Here is a 19,150-nt window from a genome sequence, read left to right as displayed (position 1 = left end):
ATATCACAAATGGGCACACCAGCTGTATTACTTCATAACTAATTAATCAGTTATCAGAAAATGTGTGTTTAAAGAAATGACCATGGCATAAGAGTGTACGCAGGAATTATTGAACAGGCCTGATTTGCCCTTGTTCTTGGTCCTCTGTAGTTATGTACAGATAAGCAAAATTAATGTAAAACAGGAACAGTGGTAGTTTACCTCTGAGACATGAATGATGACATGCAGTTTGCTGCAGTAGAGAAACAGGCTTTACTCTAAGGAAAAAGAACTGATCTGCCACTGATTAAAAACCTGTGTACATACTCTGAGAGGTAGCAGGCTCATTTTAGTAAGCCTCTTGAGCTCATTCCTTATGCAGAACCCTGTGTTTCTTTCCCTGGTAACCATTACAGGTATGCATTGCTCTGCTCAGAAATACAGGATGTGCATCAATGCAGATAAGCCATTCTGAAAACTAAATGAAGACAACTCACTTTTTGAAGATAAAGCACAGAGTTAACAGCACTGAAAACCAACATCAGCACCGTCAGGAGTGATGGCAGGCAAAATACTCCACATGTTCCTGAAGGTCCATCTAAACAGTTACTCTCTCTCAAGACTGACCATACCTTCTTGTGAAATAGTATAAATAGGAACCTAATGTAATAAAGAATGGAAACCCTACATTTAAGTCAACTATTTCTTCATTTAATCCAATGAAGATTGAACTCTTGTTAGCTTTTGGGCCAAGTAGCATCAAAAGCTAAGTATCTCATAACCTTCCAAAAATCTTTGGAGCTATCCAGTCGTATTGCTTCATTAATCGTTACATCATAAAGGAGAATTGTACAGTAATTTCTTAGAATAAGAAAGATATTCTGCAGATAATATTTACAGATAGTAGGTATGACTACTACTACTAGTGTGCAGAGAGCTGACAGGGTCTGTCTGAGATCCCATGAATCTCTGACATTTTGCCAGTACAGCAAGTAATAGACTTGAGTCAGGATTTGAAATCAGTCCCTAAGTAGCACAACCCACTGTGTCAAACTAGCTATTTTTAATACATTTATGTGTTTCGCATTATGCCAGCCGTTCCTTGTCATGCTGTTGGATTCTTAATGCAATAGGAGAGAGGCTATTAATCTTGGTAATAAAATGTTTGAATACAGAATGTACAAAGTTATGCATAGCAGAAACCATACAGAAGTTAATGGTCCAAATTTAGCACTGGCTTAATTCCACTCAAATCACTGGAGATAAGCCAGGTCTCAGTCTGAGTTAGTGACTTTTGTACTATGCTAGTGAATTTCTGTCATACTTGGTAAAATTTCTTGTATTTAAAACAACAAATGGTGTTCCCTCCTGAGTGCACTATTGCTTATTGTCTCAGCCATTCATGTCAAAGACATTGAGATTATATGGAAGTGCTTTTCATCCATGTGCACAGTGACAAAGTGAATATCTGGTGAGTTAGAAAAGGGAATTGGTTATTGAACTGTGAATTATGATGAATAGTAACCAATAGCCACATTGATTCTGTGAAAAACAGTAATCAAGATCACTATTTTGTTAATAAAGTTAAAAAAAATCCAACCACACAACCAAAAAAAACCCCAAGCCTTAGAGAAATGGAGCATAACTTTGTAATGAACGTGGCAAGTTTATAAAGAATTAATGATCATATGCTCAACTTTTCTTGTTGCAAATAGTGATACATCATGGGAGCAATTTGCATTAAGTTAACTTACTAATTAAGAAATGGCATTTGCTAAGGAGAAAACTCCTGCTTAATTACTTAATAAACAAGCATGAAAACATTTCAAGTGGACGAAACACTTAGTGAACAATCACCTTTTATGACAAGAGCCCTCTAGACTGTATAGAGGATAAAAGAAACTTTCCTGTCTATTCTGGGGTTTCATGAGAGTGGAGCAGAGGGGGAGAATCATCTCCCTTGACCTGTTGGCTATGCTTCTTTTGATGCAGCCCAGGATACAATTGGCTTTCTGAGCTGCAAGAGCACATTGCCGGCTCATACAAAATTTTTCAGCTGCCAATGTCCTCAAGTCCTTCTCTGCAGGGCTACTCTCAATCAAGTCTTCACTCAGTCTGTATAGATTTTGGGGATTGCCGGACCCAGATTCAGGACCTTGCAATTGGCCTTGTTGAACTTCATGAGTTTCACATGGGCCCAATTCTCAAGCCTGTCAAGGTCCCTCTGGATGGCATCCCTTCCCTCAAGTGCATCAGCTGTACCACTCAACTTCTGTCACCTGCAAACTTGCTGAGGGTGCACTCAATCCCACTATCTATGTCATTGATGAAGATATTAAATAGTATTGGTCCCAGTACAGACCCTGGAGGGACACCACTCATTACTGGTTTCCACTTGGACATTGAGATGTTGACTGTAACTCTTCGGATGTGGCCATCCAGCCAATTCCTTATCCGTCTACCAGTCCTTCCATCAAACCCATATCTCCAATTTAGAGGCAAGAAAATTGTGTGGGACTGTATCAGTGGCCTTACAGAAGTCCAGGTAGATGACATCCATAGCTCTTCCCTTGCCCAGTGATGTAGTCGCTCCATTGTAGAAGGCCACTATATTAGTCAGGCACTATTTGTCCTTGGTGAAACCATCTTGGCTGGCTCTAGTCACCTCCCTGTCTTCCATATGTTTTGACATGTCTTCCAGGAGGATCTTCTCCATGATGTTACTGGGTACGGAGGTAAGCCTGACTGGTCAGTAGTTCCAAGAGTTCTCCTTCTCATCCTTTTTAAAAATGGGTGCAATATTCCATTTTCTCCAGTCACTGGGGACTTCACCTGACTGCCCTGACTTTTCAAATATGATAGAGAGTCACTCAACATGCTTTTATGCATCCTGGAGTTTTGCACATCTCAGCACATGTATTCAAAGATGCTCGTGGAATTTGTCCTGAGAAGCAGAAAATGTGGGAAGCATTGTTCTTTTTCCTTGTCTGTCATATGGTATGTTCAGTTATTAGTATTTTATCATAGATAATAAAATTTGTGAAAAAAGTTTTTATATACAAAAGGAATTCACATCTTTATTGGCATATTCATGGGCAATGTCACCAAAAAAGCAGTCAAACATGCTCATAAACAAAGCTACTTTTTCGCTTCACAGAACACAACAATTATGTTGGCAAGAAATATGGCCAATGACCCTTTACTTTGCGAAGAGGCAGCTCTGTTTTTTTCAGGGCTGCCAATCTAAATCTGCTCATTAATGTTGCTTTCATATATTCAATTACTAATTCAGCTCCACATCATTTCACCTGCTCTTTGAAATTCAATTTAATGGAATTTTTATGAATATGTTTTTTCCTTTTAAAAAATAAATGTTATTTTCTGTTAACCTGTTCAATAAGAAATTACATGTAAGTTGAAAGTGCATTTCAGGGAAGATGCAGCTTTGCAGCTTCCATCAAGCATCAGATAGGACAATGTTAAATTACAGATAAATATATGACGCAACGGTTGCGGGTGTACAATCCATTATTGTCCTGGATGTCCTTTATAAAGATGTTTTCAAAGGCATGAAACTGGTCAGCCTATTTTAATACGGCCTATTGCACACTAACTCAGCTTTATTTCAGGCAACTGAAAAGATACCCATTTTAATTTTATTGTACACAACTAGCTTCATTAGTCAAGGGAACAGCCTCTTGTGGCACTCTGGGTTGTCTTTGAACTGCAATATGTTACACATCAGTCCGCTTTGGCATGAAAAGTGTGAGTTAATGCATTTTTAAAAAGAATTCTCACCAAATACAGACACTTGGCTATACCATCCCTCTCCCATCCATCAGTGACCCTCTGCAGTGTGGCACAAATTATTTCCCAACTTCTGCCCATGCTAAACATATTTGCAGATATAGCTCTCTTGGGAGTTCCCTTACGTTATACTTTATTTGAATTCTTTCATTTCCTTATTAAAAAAACCCACATGGGCTATGTTTGTGAGCATGCAGCATCATGCTATACATCACCATGCCTTCAGCATCACCTGTTTCTTGGTAAAACAAGCAAAGGATTTATTCAGCAAGACTTAATGTCAGGGTCTTAACTGCAAGACTAGAGCCAAAGGCTTATAAATATAAAAAGTAGTCTAATTACATGTAATAAATAGATAGTTTTTGAGATACTCATCTTTTTCTGGTGAGCAATTCAAAGATGTAATCCACAGCAGGGGTTCATGGTGGCATGTGAATCCTGCTTTTACTTGTGAACCTAGATAATAAGTGTGTTGCTCTCCAGACTGGGTGGTCCTATTCATAGGACTGTTCATGGTCTTATTCAGGTTTTCCCTCCAGCAAATTCTTAGTGTCCCTCTTTAATCCTAATTTAATCCTAATCCAGCCATTTTCTTCCCACCCATTACAAATATAGGCATGGAGTTTCATGCATTTCATGCTTCTGTTGCGTCAATGAATTTAGGCTTTGGATACAAATACAACTGCATGTAATAGTTCTAGGAGTTCAATGACTTACATACTATAAGATGATTTCTTCTGCCACCATTTTGTCCAAGACCAACTGTTGCAGTTTCAACCATCCCCTACACTGAACTGCCACTGCAGTGCATTTGTAATGGATATTACATAAATTAATATTATACAGCTATTATTTGTTTTCTCTGGAGTGTCACCAGCTTTACACACAAAACACACATTAAATCATTACTGATCAGTTTCATAATATGTTACCTAGCATATGCTTATGAATCAGTGTTTCTTCTATTAATCATTTCCATGTCACAATGCCTTTCTCTTTGTTCTCCCTCAAATGCTAGGAAAACAAGAAAGCACACTACATTTAAAAGAGATTTGAAGTCAAAGTTCTTGGTTTACTACTGCATGTGGCCTGAACTGCCCTGCTTCTGTATTTCAACTGAATCCAGTGGCCCTGAGAAATTGCAAGCTCTTCTTGTAGACAAGAAGTCATACATCCATTCACAAAAGAGATAAAGACAAAAGGGATTGGTAGAATATTTTCAGCCTTGCCAATTCATCTGAGGTATTAGTGGAATCATCTTTGAAGAGGAGGTGATCATGTCAGCTTAGCTGTGTTTAATCCGTCGGAGAGTCAGGATTTGGAATTATGCACATTCAAATCCTTTCACTAAAGTCATCACAGACAGCAGACAGATTCAGTCATTAATGACCTGGCTTGGATTTAAAACAAATTCTAGATAATAAAATTACTTCAAAACTACATGCCAAATGTATATATCTCAACACAGAGCTTAAGCCTATATTTAGAGATCTTGGTACTTATTTAAGTACTTATTAATTATGCAGAAATTTAATAGAAATTCCCATAAACTCCAAAATAATTCACTTCCATGTATCAATTTCTACAGTTCTTTGTTATTATCTATTAGACAGTGTTGATGTCATTTGAAGAAACCTTAGAAAAACAGACTCATTGTTCTTGATGTAATTGATGTAAGCAAGTAATAAACAATTTGCAAGGATTTTAATTAACCTGCATTACTAGAGGTATTTACATTTTAAACAACTTCAGGATCCCAAGTTTCAAAAGCTAACCTTGTCTAGCCAAAAAAACCCCAGTCTTTTGAAAAGACCTCTATTTATAATCCATCTCCCTTGTTTTTTCTTCCACCCAGTATATACTTTAAAATTACCTGCATGCCATGACTTCCTTCTTCACTGAATATAATTTTCTAAAGTCAGATAATGTATGCCCTATCCAATCTTACTTGCCCATAAAACTATCATAAGCATATTAAAGCATAAACATATAAAAATGGCTTCTCTAGAAAATTAATGTCAGAGTAGTTTTCTGTTTAGTGCTAATGTCCTCACATGCACTTAAAAGGAAGACTAAGCTCTCCCAGAAGACTATGAACTCACTGCACTTTTCTGTAATACAAACACATGCACACATATATACAAGGTACAGATAGTAAAAGCTGTTAACTTTCCATTTAAAAGTTGTTGGCTTCCGTCATTAACTTAACAATCATATCAATTACTTTCTCTAAGGTACTACATCCAGCATTTCCTTCTCAACTGAAAGGGCAGCAAAGACTTAGTTTCGTAATTAACGTGCCTTTTAGCTAAGTGAGCAAATTCTAACACCATATAGTCTTTGATTTCACTGAGACATACAGATACTTTTCATGGTCATAGAATAAAACAGTAGAAAACATGAATACATCAGTAAATCTCAGACAATGTCATCAGTACCAGTGGTATCTCTTATGCTGCTGTAATTAAGACCACAGTTTGTGTTCCAAATAGCGGTAATACATTCACAAGACTGGGAAGATTCCAACAGTCTGTAGAAAGGCAAGCTGCCACTTGCTTATCTTATAACAAAACAATCAACATACTAATTATTTGAAGAATAGAATAGACTAGACTAGACTAGAATACAATACAATACAATAGAATTTCAGTTGGAAGGGACCTACAACAATCATCTTGTCCAACTGCCTGACCACTTCAGGGCTGATCGAAAGCTAAAGCATGTTGTTAAGGGCATTGTCCAAATGCCTCTTTTAGACACTGACAGGCTTGGGGCATCGACCACCTCTCTAGGAAGCCTGTTCCAGTGTTTGACCACCCTCTCGGTAAAGAAATGCTTCCTCATGTCAAGTCTAAACAGCTTTGAACCATTCCCACACGTCCTATCACTGGATCCCAGGGAGAAGAGCTCAGCACCTCCCTCTCCCCTTCCCCTCCTCAGGAAGCTGCAGAGAGCAATGAGTCGCCCCTCAGCCTCCTGTTCTCCAAACTAGACAAGCCCAAAGTCCTTAACCTCTCCTCATAGGACATTCCTTCCAGCCCTGTCACCAGCTTGGTTGCCCTCCTCTTGACACATTCAAGGACCTTCACATCCTTCTTAAATTGTGGGGCCCAGAACTGCACACATCACTAACTGTAAGGGCTGTGCAATCAGACCTCTCCCTTACATATTGCATGACACCTCCACCTTGCCTGACCTGCCTATCCCTCCTGAACAGCCTGTAGCCCTCCATCCCAACACTCCAGTTGTGGGACTCATTCCACCAAGTCTCACTAATACCAATGATATCATAGCTCTGGGAGGTGACCAATGCTTCCAGTTCATCCTGTTTGTTTCTCATACTGCGTGCATTGGTGTACAAGCATTTCAGATATGGTCCTGAGCCCTCTGTGTTCCCAGGAGCAGTGTAAATGTTCCCACTAGCATTGCCACCCTCTGGAGATGCCATGCCAACCCTTGCTTACCTACTGCAATCCTGTTGGTATCCCCTTCCCCCACTGATTCCAGTTCAAAGCTCTCTTGATCAGCCCTGCCAGTTTATGCCCAAAGACCCATTTTCCCCATCGGGACAGGTGGATCCCGTCAGGCCCCAACATACCTTGTTTCTCAAAGGCTCTTCCATGGTTTAAAACCCCAAAGGTTTGGCAGAGGCACCAGTCCTGGAGCAAGTTATTAATATCCTGGGCTCAACTGTTTCTTCTGAAGCTTCCCCCCCATTACTGGGAGGATTGAGGAAATTACTACCTGTGCTCCCAAATTTTTTAGCATTCTTCCCAGAGCTCTGAAGTCTTTGACTGACCTCAGACTTTTTGTTGCAACATTGTTTGTACCCACATGAAAAATCAGAGACGGATAATAGTCTGCAGGTTGAACTAGGCTCTTCAGTCCTGTGGTGATGTCCCTAATTTGGGCCCCAGAGAGGCAGCAAACTTCCCTGAAAAGAGGGCCTGTGGGTTTTTTAAGAGTACTCTATGAAGAGAACAGCTGTGAAAGAGAGCTCTCCATTTCACAGAGGGACCATGCAGCTTCATTGGCGCAGTTCTGAAGGTTTAGTTTGCCAGTTAAATTTGATGACACTAGAAGACACTGTAACTTGAAGACATAAAGTCTTTAAAATTCTGATTGCTTTTCAATTTTTAAAATTTATGGAAAGAAATGGGAGATTTTCAACACCCAGCTGGATAAAGCCTTGAGCAACCTGGTCCGAGTTCACCAGCTCTGAGTAGCAGATTGGACTGTCTTGCCTTTTTCAAGGATTATTGGGTTCAAAAGGTTTAAAAATTCATCCTTTCCTAACCTTGAACATTTTAAAAGTCTTCCAATGAATTAAATTTTCTGGCAATTCCAAATTTTTAATTATTAAATGTGCTCAAGCTATACTTATTTGATATACAGCAAATAGTTTAAAAAAAAAGAAAAAGAAGAGAAGATACAGTTGATTCTCATTTACTTTGACAACCTAATTTAGTCTAATTTAGTTCCATTTAGAACAATAGTGTGAACATTCTGACGTTATGCTGTGAACCTGGAATGGCTTTAGCTTCCTGTCAAGGCACTTTTTCTGACCCTTCAGGACAGTCTTGTGTTTAATGTGTAAGTTATACACAGTAACTACTGTGGTTCCTCACATTGTGAAAGCTTTTCCTTGAATGAAAAACACCTGGAATGGTAACATTAACAATTCCAGAGAAACTGTAAAAGATTTATTGCTCTTTTTACCCCTTTAAGCAGTAAAAATTTATGGTCATCACATTTGCATAAAGTTTGCTGCTCATTCATGAAGTTTTGTTCTAACCACTTTTGCTCCAAAAAGACGGGACATTTTAAAGTAGTTGTCTTTGTGAAGAGATGCGTTCTGGTTTTAAATAGTGTGGTATGATCTCACTGGCAGTCTAGAAGAAGAGAAGAAAAGTCTATGATGACCTTATGCACAAGAGAAAGCCACAAAAGGGACAAAAAGGAGCCAGGACTAGGGTTCCCTTATCAGCTGACATGATTCAGAATGCAGGTGACTTCATGATGCATGGTCCTGGCTCCAAAGGGAACGCTCTCAGGAACTCAGCAGGTGCCTGTTTCCGAGTCCTTGGAAGTGTCAGAGAGTGAAGTCATTGTTTGAGTTACAGTAGCAGCGTATCAAGGTACCACCAATGTGTTCAAACTTGTCTTCATCTGGTAAATGGGTGAGAGTGGCATGATCCTGCTGCCCTGCCTATAGCCCCTAATGATTTACAGAACATCTCCTGAATTTTGCTGTCCCTAAATGCTGCTGTGATGCAGCAGCTACTGTTCTTGAGGACAAGGTAAGAGTTTGCCTTTCTGAATGATGCATTCACCCTGCTGACCTCAGACTTCATTACAGTGGTGATCTGTGGTCCTGCATAGCTTTCGTCCATGAGTGGCAGAGGCTCCCAGGTATAAGATTGAAATCTTTTACAAAAACCCACTCTTTTCTTTGCTGTACTTTTCATAAGGGATCATACACTTTTTCTCCAAAAAGAAAATAATAGCTACACAAAGAATCAGAAATTTCAGGCACTTTCTTCATAGATTTAATTGTCTTCTAGTTTGATTTTGATGTGTAATATGCACATACTTCCTTCATTAACAAGGCTTATTTTGTTTAACTCTCTCCATTGCAGAAGACCAGTAATGAACACAAATATTCTTCTGTTGCTGCAGTAAGCGGTGGCTTCTGGAGAGACTCTGTAGGTGGTGTTCAAATGCACAAAAAAGGTAGCGCGTATCTAACTTTCACCTTCATATTTCAGAACATTTCTACTCTCATTGAAGTATGTTGCTCTACAGTACTGTTATACAAGTTTAAGGGGGGAGCAGGAGGCTGTAAAAACTGAAGAAATAGTATGGCTTTTTTCTAGTATGTATATATATATATACAAAAATCACTAATTACATAATAGCAATAAAGACCTTACAAGAACAACAGTTAGTTCTCTTGAGGAATAAATGATCATCTGGACTTAATTAACTCTCCCAGAAAATTATAGCCAAATAGCAAGTAGTTTCATTATAAATAATACAGAAGTAGGAGCTAATTGGACTTTTTTTGTAGTATACAGCATATTTGACTCAAAATCATGTTAATTACATAATAGGATGTATTTTTAATTTGCTCAAAGATAGGTGCAACTTTTGAACATGCTTATTCATTTGCTGCACATGTTTCGCAACTGAGTAAATTCCTCAATTTGTCATCCTCAAATTAAAGACTACTACACATTAGTAGCTTTAACTGTGGATTAATTAATTCTAATTGCCAGGATTGTTGAGGGCTATGTATTAGCAAAAACCAGAAACAATTGAATGACCACAGAAAAGATGTAACTTCTCCCATTGGCTGTTTTCTGTGCTTATTGAGCATAGGTATGAGAATAATTTACTAATATTTCATTGGGGAAGGAAGATGTGGGTAATGGTTACAAAAATCACCTCAGAGCACTTGAAACTACCTTGTCTTGCTGGAGATGTCTCTGACAACTAATTCTGTTCTTTCTTATTGCTTTGATAAATGGCACCCAAGAGTAGTCACTGATCTGATTCTTTCCTTCTTTCCTAACTTGCCAGAATAAAATTGAAATTCAAAGATTTCCTGCTTATATGGATGCCTCTGTGTTTTTCAGAAACATTCAGATTACACATTAGTTTGTAAAATTAATCAAAAAAAACCCAAGAAAAACACTTTGCACCCCACCACACCCCTCAACCAAAACTCAAGAAGATAGAATTACATCCTAGAATATCCTATTTACGTTTGTGTCTCAAGGCTTTTCGCAGCCGAGCAAAAGTTATTGTCCAGGTGTCTGACAATTTACTACAGATCTTTTCTCCTATCTGTGACCACACTGAGTTGCAAACTGGTTTCCAGCTGTGTCATTCTCCACGTGATTTGGCTGGAGGCATTTAGAGGCTCAATTCAGTCTTTCACTGAGATACTTCTTGGTTTGCCTGTGAAAAGTCAAAGGAAAAAGAATCTCTGTGAAATCAGGGAAAACATTAACAGCATCGCAAATAATCTCTTGCATCTCCTTCATTAACTTAACATAGTAATGAGTTTTTTTAATAAAAAACATTGTGGGCTTTCCCAAGTTTTCGTGGAATGGATACTGCCAAAAGCGTTAACATTTTGTCAACTGAAGAATTCACTGCAGTTTACACTTGTTGTGGTTTAACCCCAGCTGGCGACTAAGCCCCACGCAGCCACTCACTCACTTCCCCGCAGTGGGATGGGGGAGAGAATTGGAAGACTAAAAGTGAGGAGACTCATGGGCTGAGTTAAAGACAGTTTAATAGGTAAAGCAAAAGCCAGGCATGCAAGCAGAGCAAACCAAGGAATTCATTCCCCACTTCCCACTGGCAGGCAGGTGTTCAGCCATCTCCAGGAAAGCCGGGCTCCAGCACGCTAAGTAACGGTGACTTGGGAAGACAAATGTCATCACTTCAGATGACCCCTCTTCCTCTTTCTTCCCCCCAGCTTTCTATGCTGAGCATGACATCCTATGGTCTGGGATATCCCTGGGGTCAGTCGGGGTCAGCTGTCCCAGCTGTGTCCCCTCCCAACTCCTTGTGCCCCCCCAGCCTCCTCGCTGGTGGGGTGGGGGGAGAAGCAGAAAAGCCCTTGGCTCTGGGTAAGCACTGCTCAGCCGTGATGAAAACATCCCTGTGTTATCAACACAGTTTCCAGTACAAATCCAAAACAGAGCCCCATACTAGCTACTATGAAGAAAATTAACTCTGTCCCAGCCAAAACCAGCAGATCACTGAATACTAAAATGAACATACTTGTGATTCTTGCACATTAATTATAACTCACACGATGATCTTAGCCTATTTCCAGGTTTGTGTGAAGAATTTTCAATAAATAAATAAAAATACAGTGGAAAGCCAGTGTGAGTCTGACAGTGAATCATTCTTATAAGGAAATGTCACTTTTCTATGGAAGGCTGGAAAGAGGCAAAAAATTATTTTCATGCTCATCTAAACACAGACTTCATAATTACCAACTGTTCAGTGAAGGGTATGATTTCAAACAAAAAAAACTCACATCCAAAACTCAGCCTCCCCTCTCTCCAGATGCCTGTTCAGCATTACTGAAAGACCATGCCTTGTAGCGGGACAGTTTAATCTTTTCCCTAAGAAGATTAACCTATAGGCATTTTTTTTTTTTTTTTGTGATATATTACAGCATCTACACTGTGGATGGCTGTAGTGTGTTTATGTAATACATGGGTATTTCTTTTATGCATTTAGTAGCTGAAGGAGCACAAACTTTGTACCTGCCCATACTTGTTACCAAAGTCAATCCAATGCAACACATCACTTCAGGCTACCCTAAATTATGTGTGGTAAAGTTTTTGGCATAATGGTTTAAGCTTGTGCTATATATTTTTACCAGGCCATCAGTCTATTTTCTTCATACCTTGTGGACACAAATGTTTGGGAAAAGGCTTAAATTGTCTGTGGACATAGAATCCCCGCTGCTCACTAGAACAAGGCAGTAATATTAACATGAAACTTCTTTGTCTGACAGGAAACATGGATAATTTTCTTCAGGGCTACAACTGAAATGACACTTGGACTATGTTGCTCTCAACAACTGATATCTTTTTCAGCACCATTAAGAGAACCTTCTCAATGTAAAAATATATTTATTCCCTCCTCTGAAATTGGAGCCTACATAATTCTCTGGAGGTAGTAGTTCTTGCACCACAGCAAGCAAGTTATCTCAGTACAACAACTTGGATATTATAAGGCAGACTAAAGAGTTAATATTGGGAATCTCATCACTATATGTACACTTGTCCCTGTCTTCAATTTCATTCAGGTCTGAAAAAGACGTCTTTGTGATACAGTCAGCCACCCAGTATGACAATTTCAAAGAAAACTTGAACATAACTTCAAAACAATGGTCATATGAGGAGGTAAGCTCTTCAGGTACTGCTTATTTGTAATTAGTTACATCTCACTTTTAAACTCTGAAGGTGCCATAGACTTGCTCAACAAGTCTTTTGCACTTCTGCTTTGTGTTCAGTGTAATGAAAGCAAGAAGAGCCTGGCACACTGAGCACAAACTTGACAACTCTGATTTTGCCTTATACAGAGTAATGCTATTTTGTTATCTTATTGTATTTGCAGTTTATACATTTGTACTTTATAGAGAAATCCATGTTAACTTACTCACCTGTTGTCTAATACTCATAGTTTCTTAGATGGCCCCATATTTTCTTCCCTGTCATGTTAAGGGTATTTTTTTTTCCTGCTGTTGACAGTTTTTTTGTATTTCTTGCCACTTATTAACTTTTCATCTCCTCAGTGGCTGTCTGTAAAATTGAACATCATAACACTGGTGTTTTAGGTTACCTTTAGCAGATCTGTTTTCCTCCATTTCTAAAGAACCTTTTATACCACTAAACTCATTCAAAACCCCTTTGAATTATTTTGGCAATTCATTCCAGAAACTTTTGAATCCCCAAGTAACAAATGTTCTCCTTCTAAAGGTTCTTATTGCTTCTCAAATCTCTTTTATCAGTGGTTTTACAACAGTGTTCCAGCTCTCCTAAATATTTGCCTTTGTATATATTTGTAATTTTTTTTCTCATTTTTTTTTAATTATTAGCCTAACTTGTAGTTAAATTCCTTTGCTATATTCACATCATTGTATCTACTTTTAATTTGTTCACTACCAAGCCAGCCAGGCATTGTTTTTCACATTGTCATGACAGTTCCTTGGCCTCTCTCATGGTTATATTGTGCTCTCAAATTAAGGCTTCAGTTTTGACTGCAAAAGAGTCTTGACGAACTTTGCTTTTCAAATGCTGCCCTATAACTATTTTTAAATGATTCCCATTTTCTTTATATGTGGAGTTGTTCCTTTAGATTTTTATGTTAACTTTACCTTTTCCATTTTCTGTTAGCATCTTCAGTAGTACCTGAGATTACTGGACATAATCCTACATTTCTCAGATATTCTCTGATGCCCCTGAGAGTTAATTTGTTTCAACTGGTTCCTTATTGCAGCAAATCTCTCTTTTCTCCTTAGTACTGTCCTTAAGCAAGTCATCCAACATGCAATAAAGTCCCCATAATTTTTTTTGTATTTCTTGGACATTGTGACAATGAACACATATGTGATCGGTCTGATTAACAGCAAAGAAAGTACTGCATATCATTCTGTGAACATCGCCATGTGGAAGAACGGTGATATAATGTAGTAACGTTCAACTCTTCATTGTGTTATGAAGATACATTCCTTTTTTCTTTAACACTACAGTCTCCCAGGATATCTGTGATTTTGACAGGGAAACTGACTACTTGCCACAGAATGTATCTTTCATTCCATTAACTATTTTTGGTGGGCACATATTCATGAATGAAGTTGATATTTTTGCAAATGCTTTTTATCCCTAGACAACAGATTGACCACCAGTGGATTCAGAACAGTGATTGCCTATCATTTGACACACATTCTTTTAATTTTTTTTTGCTTGATTGACTTTTTCCCTACTATAAAATAGTGAGGTTTCGCTATCTGCAAAAGATCCAGTCCCTGACAATTGCATGTACTACTGCCATACATACACAGTGCTCTCTGGTTGTTCTGCTTTATTCAGGAGCAAGCTTGACTTAAAGGAGTGCAAAGTATTCAGTTTCCACAGTTTCGCAGAGTTTACCTATATCAGCATTTGTGTTTATCCAAAGCTTAGCAGCTCTGCTTATTAAAAATTAAAGATGAATAATCCTATGATTCATTCTGCAGTCTTGGCAAACAGTAGATTTGTCTTCAGATTTATCACTGAGCTTCAGATTCCTCAGCTTGGGAAACCCTACTGGCTTAATACAAGCCTTGTGTTTGGTGTTTTTTCCAAAATGGAATAGTGGGACAATGTAAGACCTCTACTAAAACGATACACTACCAGTGTCTTCAATGTTAAAACATCTGAATTTTATATCTCTAAATGTTGTGCATAAGAAGAGCTCAGTTAATTTACTTTTATCATTCTTTCAGATATCAAATTTACATGAGAGTTCTCTGATTCGTTTATGAAACAGCAAATGTACAGACCCCATACCCCACTGAAAAAAGACTGAGTTATAACTCTGAATCACTGAATTATCACAGCATATTTTGTTTACATGTATGGGTTTGTAATAGAACAGATTGCAAACATAAAAAAACATTTGGAATACATTACCAAAATAAATTAGTCCTTCATTTCAACCATGACCTATAAATTTTTCATCTTCTATGAAATAGTTAACATTCCATTTCTAGCATTAGACACATCATTTCTATCCAAAGTTACACAAAATTCATTCAGAACTACTGATTCAACCAGCAACCTGCCAGAGAGCAAAAGGTAAAGTGCTTCTGTGGACTTTTACTTTTAAGTATTCAATTATTTTCTAAAGATTTCACAAGATATTTGAATGTAGTCTGCTTGCTTTCGTACTATTTATGATTGATTCAATGCCTAGAAAACAGTTTCACTTTCCTTTACCAAAACCTTTACAGAATGGTTAAATAACACAACATGTCATATGCCATATGTATGACTTATGTTCAAACACCATCTGACAATTGTCAATATTGCAACTCATTTTCTGAAGTCATCTTTTTCCTGATATACCTGTAGAAGCCCTTCTTCTCACCCTTCATGTCCCTTGCCAGATTCAGCTCCAGGTGGGCTTTGACTTTCTAAACCTGTCCTTCAGACTTTGAGAGTGACTTTATATTCCTTCTGGATCACTAGACCCTTATTCCAGCTTCTCTACATTTCCTTTTTCATATTTGAGTGTTTTCAGGAGCTCCTTGCTCATCCATGCAAGCCTTGTGCCATCTTTGCTTGATTTTCTTTTTCTCAGGATGGACCATTCTTGATTTTGGAGGAGGTGACCCTTGAAAGTCAACTGGCTTTCCTGGACACCTCTTCTCTCCATGATTGTATTCCATGAGATTCTTTGAAGCAGTTCCCCAAGAGGCCTAAATCTCCTCTCCTGAAGCTCAAGTCTGCGATCCTGCTTTTTGCCTTTATTTCCCCTACCCTGTCCCAAGATTTTGAACTCTACCACCTCATAAGCACTGCAGCCAAGGCAACCTTTTGATTTCTCACCAGTCCTTCTTTTTTTTGCAAGTATCAGGTCCAGAAGAGCACCTCTTATCATCCGCTCCTCAATCATCTGTGCCAGGAAGTCATCATCAAAGTACCTACCACAACACTACCCGTGGTGGTCTGCCCACTAATCCTGAGCTCTTAAGTGGCTCGTCATCCAACCCAAGGTAGAGCTCCACGCTTTCCCACTGCTCTTTCACATAAGGGTGACTCCCCCTCCTCACTTTCCCAGCCTGTCATTCCTAAAAAAACTATATCCACCCAATGCAGCACTCCAGTTGCATGACCTATCCCACCACATCTCTTTCATGTCAAAGCAACCATAGCACACAGATCTCCAATTTCTCCTATTTGTTCCCCATGCTGCGTGCCTTAGTTTATGGTACTTCAGAGAGGAAACCAGTCATGTGCCCATCTTCAACAGACATTCAACTCCTCCTCCGGATCAAAGCTCTAAGCGTTCTTGGAAAAACTGCTACAGAACTACCTTAATCACAATTCAGTTGTAGATGTACAGATATCACCATTGATGAAGGAGCACCAATAGGAAAAGGTAACATATTTGGCCTGTTGAGGCATCTCTTCATTCCTCCCATCTCTACCCAAATGATCTTGGAAACAGGTTTTTTTCCCTAGAACAGGGCAGGATATTATCCCTGTGGATCTCTGAATGACCATTTGGTGATGGTGAGGGTGCTAATGTTCAGCACTGTGAGTAGAAAAGACTCTTTTTACCTCTTAACCCTTCGTGAGAAAAAGGATGCAGGTTCATCAGGGGAATGACAGAATTCAAGTCCATAGAGGAAAGGGGTCAATTTTAACAAAATTGACTACAAAGAGTGAATATTTTCTTTATAAAGTTCTGAAAGGTGGTTTTTCCATCCATTTTTTTCACAGGCTGTAAGCATTTTCCTTAGAACTATTTGAAATCTCCAAATATCTGACTTATTGGGGGAAAAAAGGGAAACAAATTAATTTCTAAAAATGAAAAAAAGAAGTATATAAAAGCCTGAGTGAGATGTGAAATTATAACAATTCAAGTTAAGCTTTATTTCCTTAGTGTTTTTTCCAAGACTTCAGATTTAATTTAAAATTGTGTTTTGACAAGACTAACTTCAGTGAATCAGTCATTTCCTCAGAGTTCTTTTTTACTTTTCTGACTTAATTCCACCTGCCTTTTTTTCTATTCATTTCTATCCTTCCTTGCACCTAATTTCCACATCAGAATTCTAAAATACTTGCATTTATAAAAACTATTTATTTGTTATTAAAAAGAATTCATTTGGGGAATATTTCACCCCTAACACATCACCTATTACTTTTTTTCTGAGGATTTTTATCATAGCCCATATACTCCAGTCTTCTATACATCCTAGCTGATTTGAGTGTCCTTGTGAGAAAATTTTGTTTTCTTTTGTTGGTAAAAATTATGCAGATTTAAACCAATAATTTATTATGCAGTAGCAGGAGAAATAATAGACATAGTAATTTCTTCTCTACCCAAGCATAATTGCAATGCCTTACTGCTGTGCTGAAGAAATTCAGACTATAATGTGCCACATTTAAAGCTCATTTGTTTGGCAAAATATCCCCCACCTGATACCTTCTCTTAAAATCAGAATATTCTGAGTGTGACAAAAACCTGTTGATAAATTAGTGTCCCATTTATTCTATGGTATATCTGCCCCTTTCCTGTCCTTTATGTCCTCTCTTTGTAGAGTTTGATGTTCTCTGGCACACCTAGCATAAATTTCCAGTTGTTAGGGGCAAAAGCTGGTTATTTATGTTTATCTGCAAAGTATCATATGAGCCTGAATACAGGAAAAGGGTATGTTTTGGCAACTTTATTTGTACTCAGAACTTTTATTCTGTACATTTCTCTGGAGCTGGCAGAACTATTCAGCTGTACAGTACAATACAACCTGGTTGGGCAAAAAAAAAGAAGAATGTAAAATAAAATTTTCATTTCTCAAAGTGGGAAATATTTTGTACAGATACATTTCTATGTACTTTTAGCAAGATTAAAAAGAAATTAATAAATGCACAATAAATATTGTATTGGCTTTGTGTGGCAAGGTTTTGGTAGCGGGGGGGTTACAGGAGTGGCTTCTGTGAGAAGCTGCTGGAAGCTGCCCCTGTGTCCGACAGAGCCAATACCAGCCGGCTCTAAGACGGACCTGCCGCTGGCCAAGGCCGAGCCCATCAGCGATAGTGGTAATGCCTCTGGGAGAACATTTTTAAGAAGGAAAAAAAGTTGGGACAGACAGTAAACGGCAACTGGACAGCGGAGTGAGAACATGTGAGAGAAACAACCCTGCAGACCCCCGGGTCAGTGCAGAAGGAGGGGAGGAGATGCTCCAGGCGCCGGAGCAGAGATTCCCCTGCAGTCTGTGATGAAGACCACGGTGAGGCAGGCTGTCCCCCTGCAGCCCAGGGAGGTCCACGGGGGAGCAGATCTCCACCTGCAGCCCGGGGAGGACCCCACGCCGGAGCAGGTGGGTGCCTGAGGGAGGCTGGGACCCCGTGGGAAGCCTGTGCCGGAGCAGGCTCCCGGCAGGACATGTAGCCCTGTGGAGAGAGGAGCCCACGCTAGAGCAGATTTGCTGGCAGGACTTGTGACCCCGCAGGGGACCCACGCTGGAGCAGTGTGCTCCTGAAGGACTGCACGCCGTGGAAAGGACCCATGCTGGAGCAGTTCATGAAGAACTGCAGCCCGTGGGAAGGACCCATGTTGGAGAAGTTCGTGGAGGACTGTCTCCCGTGGGAGCGACCCCACGCTGGAGCAGGGGAAGAGTGTGATGAGTGGTCCCCCCGAGGAGGATGAAGCGGCAGAAAAGAACGTGTGATGAACTGACCGTAAACCCCATTCCCCATCCCCCTGTGCCACTGGGGAGGGTTGGTAGAGAATCCGGGAGTGAAGTTGTGCCCGGGAAGAAGGGAGGGGTGGAGGGAAGGTGTTCTGAGATTTGGTTTTATTTCTCATTACCCTACTCTGGTTGATTTGTAATAAATTTTCCCCAAGCTGAGTCTGTTTTGCCCATGATGGTAATTGGTTGAGTGATCTCTCCTGTCCTTATCTCCACCCACGAGCAATTTGTTATATTTTCTCTCCCCTGTCCAGCTGAGGAGGGGGAGTGATAGAACGGCTTTGGTGGGCACCTGGCAACCAGCCAGGGTCAACCCACCACAAATATGTAAAATTATGTATCTAAGATTCTTTTTTCTCCTTCAAAGAAAGA

The 19,150-nt window shown here is 39.3% G+C and overlaps 1 long non-coding RNA gene across 1 annotated transcript in view; it reads right to left on the bottom strand.

Annotated features, from left to right (window-relative positions):
- Window positions 1-9,773: 9,773 nt before the first annotated feature.
- Window positions 9,774-19,150, bottom strand: part of LOC115353170 — a 251,442-nt gene continuing 242,065 nt past the window's right edge. The window contains exon 4 of the long non-coding RNA XR_003927468.1: window positions 9,774-10,749. This is a non-coding gene — a long non-coding RNA (uncharacterized LOC115353170). The remainder of the gene's footprint in view (window positions 10,750-19,150) is intronic.

The sequence above is a fragment of the Aquila chrysaetos genome, chromosome 18 (assembly GCF_900496995.4).
Source record: "Aquila chrysaetos chrysaetos chromosome 18, bAquChr1.4, whole genome shotgun sequence".
NCBI lineage: Eukaryota > Metazoa > Chordata > Aves > Accipitriformes > Accipitridae > Aquila > Aquila chrysaetos.
This window is presented reverse-complemented; position numbering and strand designations above follow the sequence as displayed.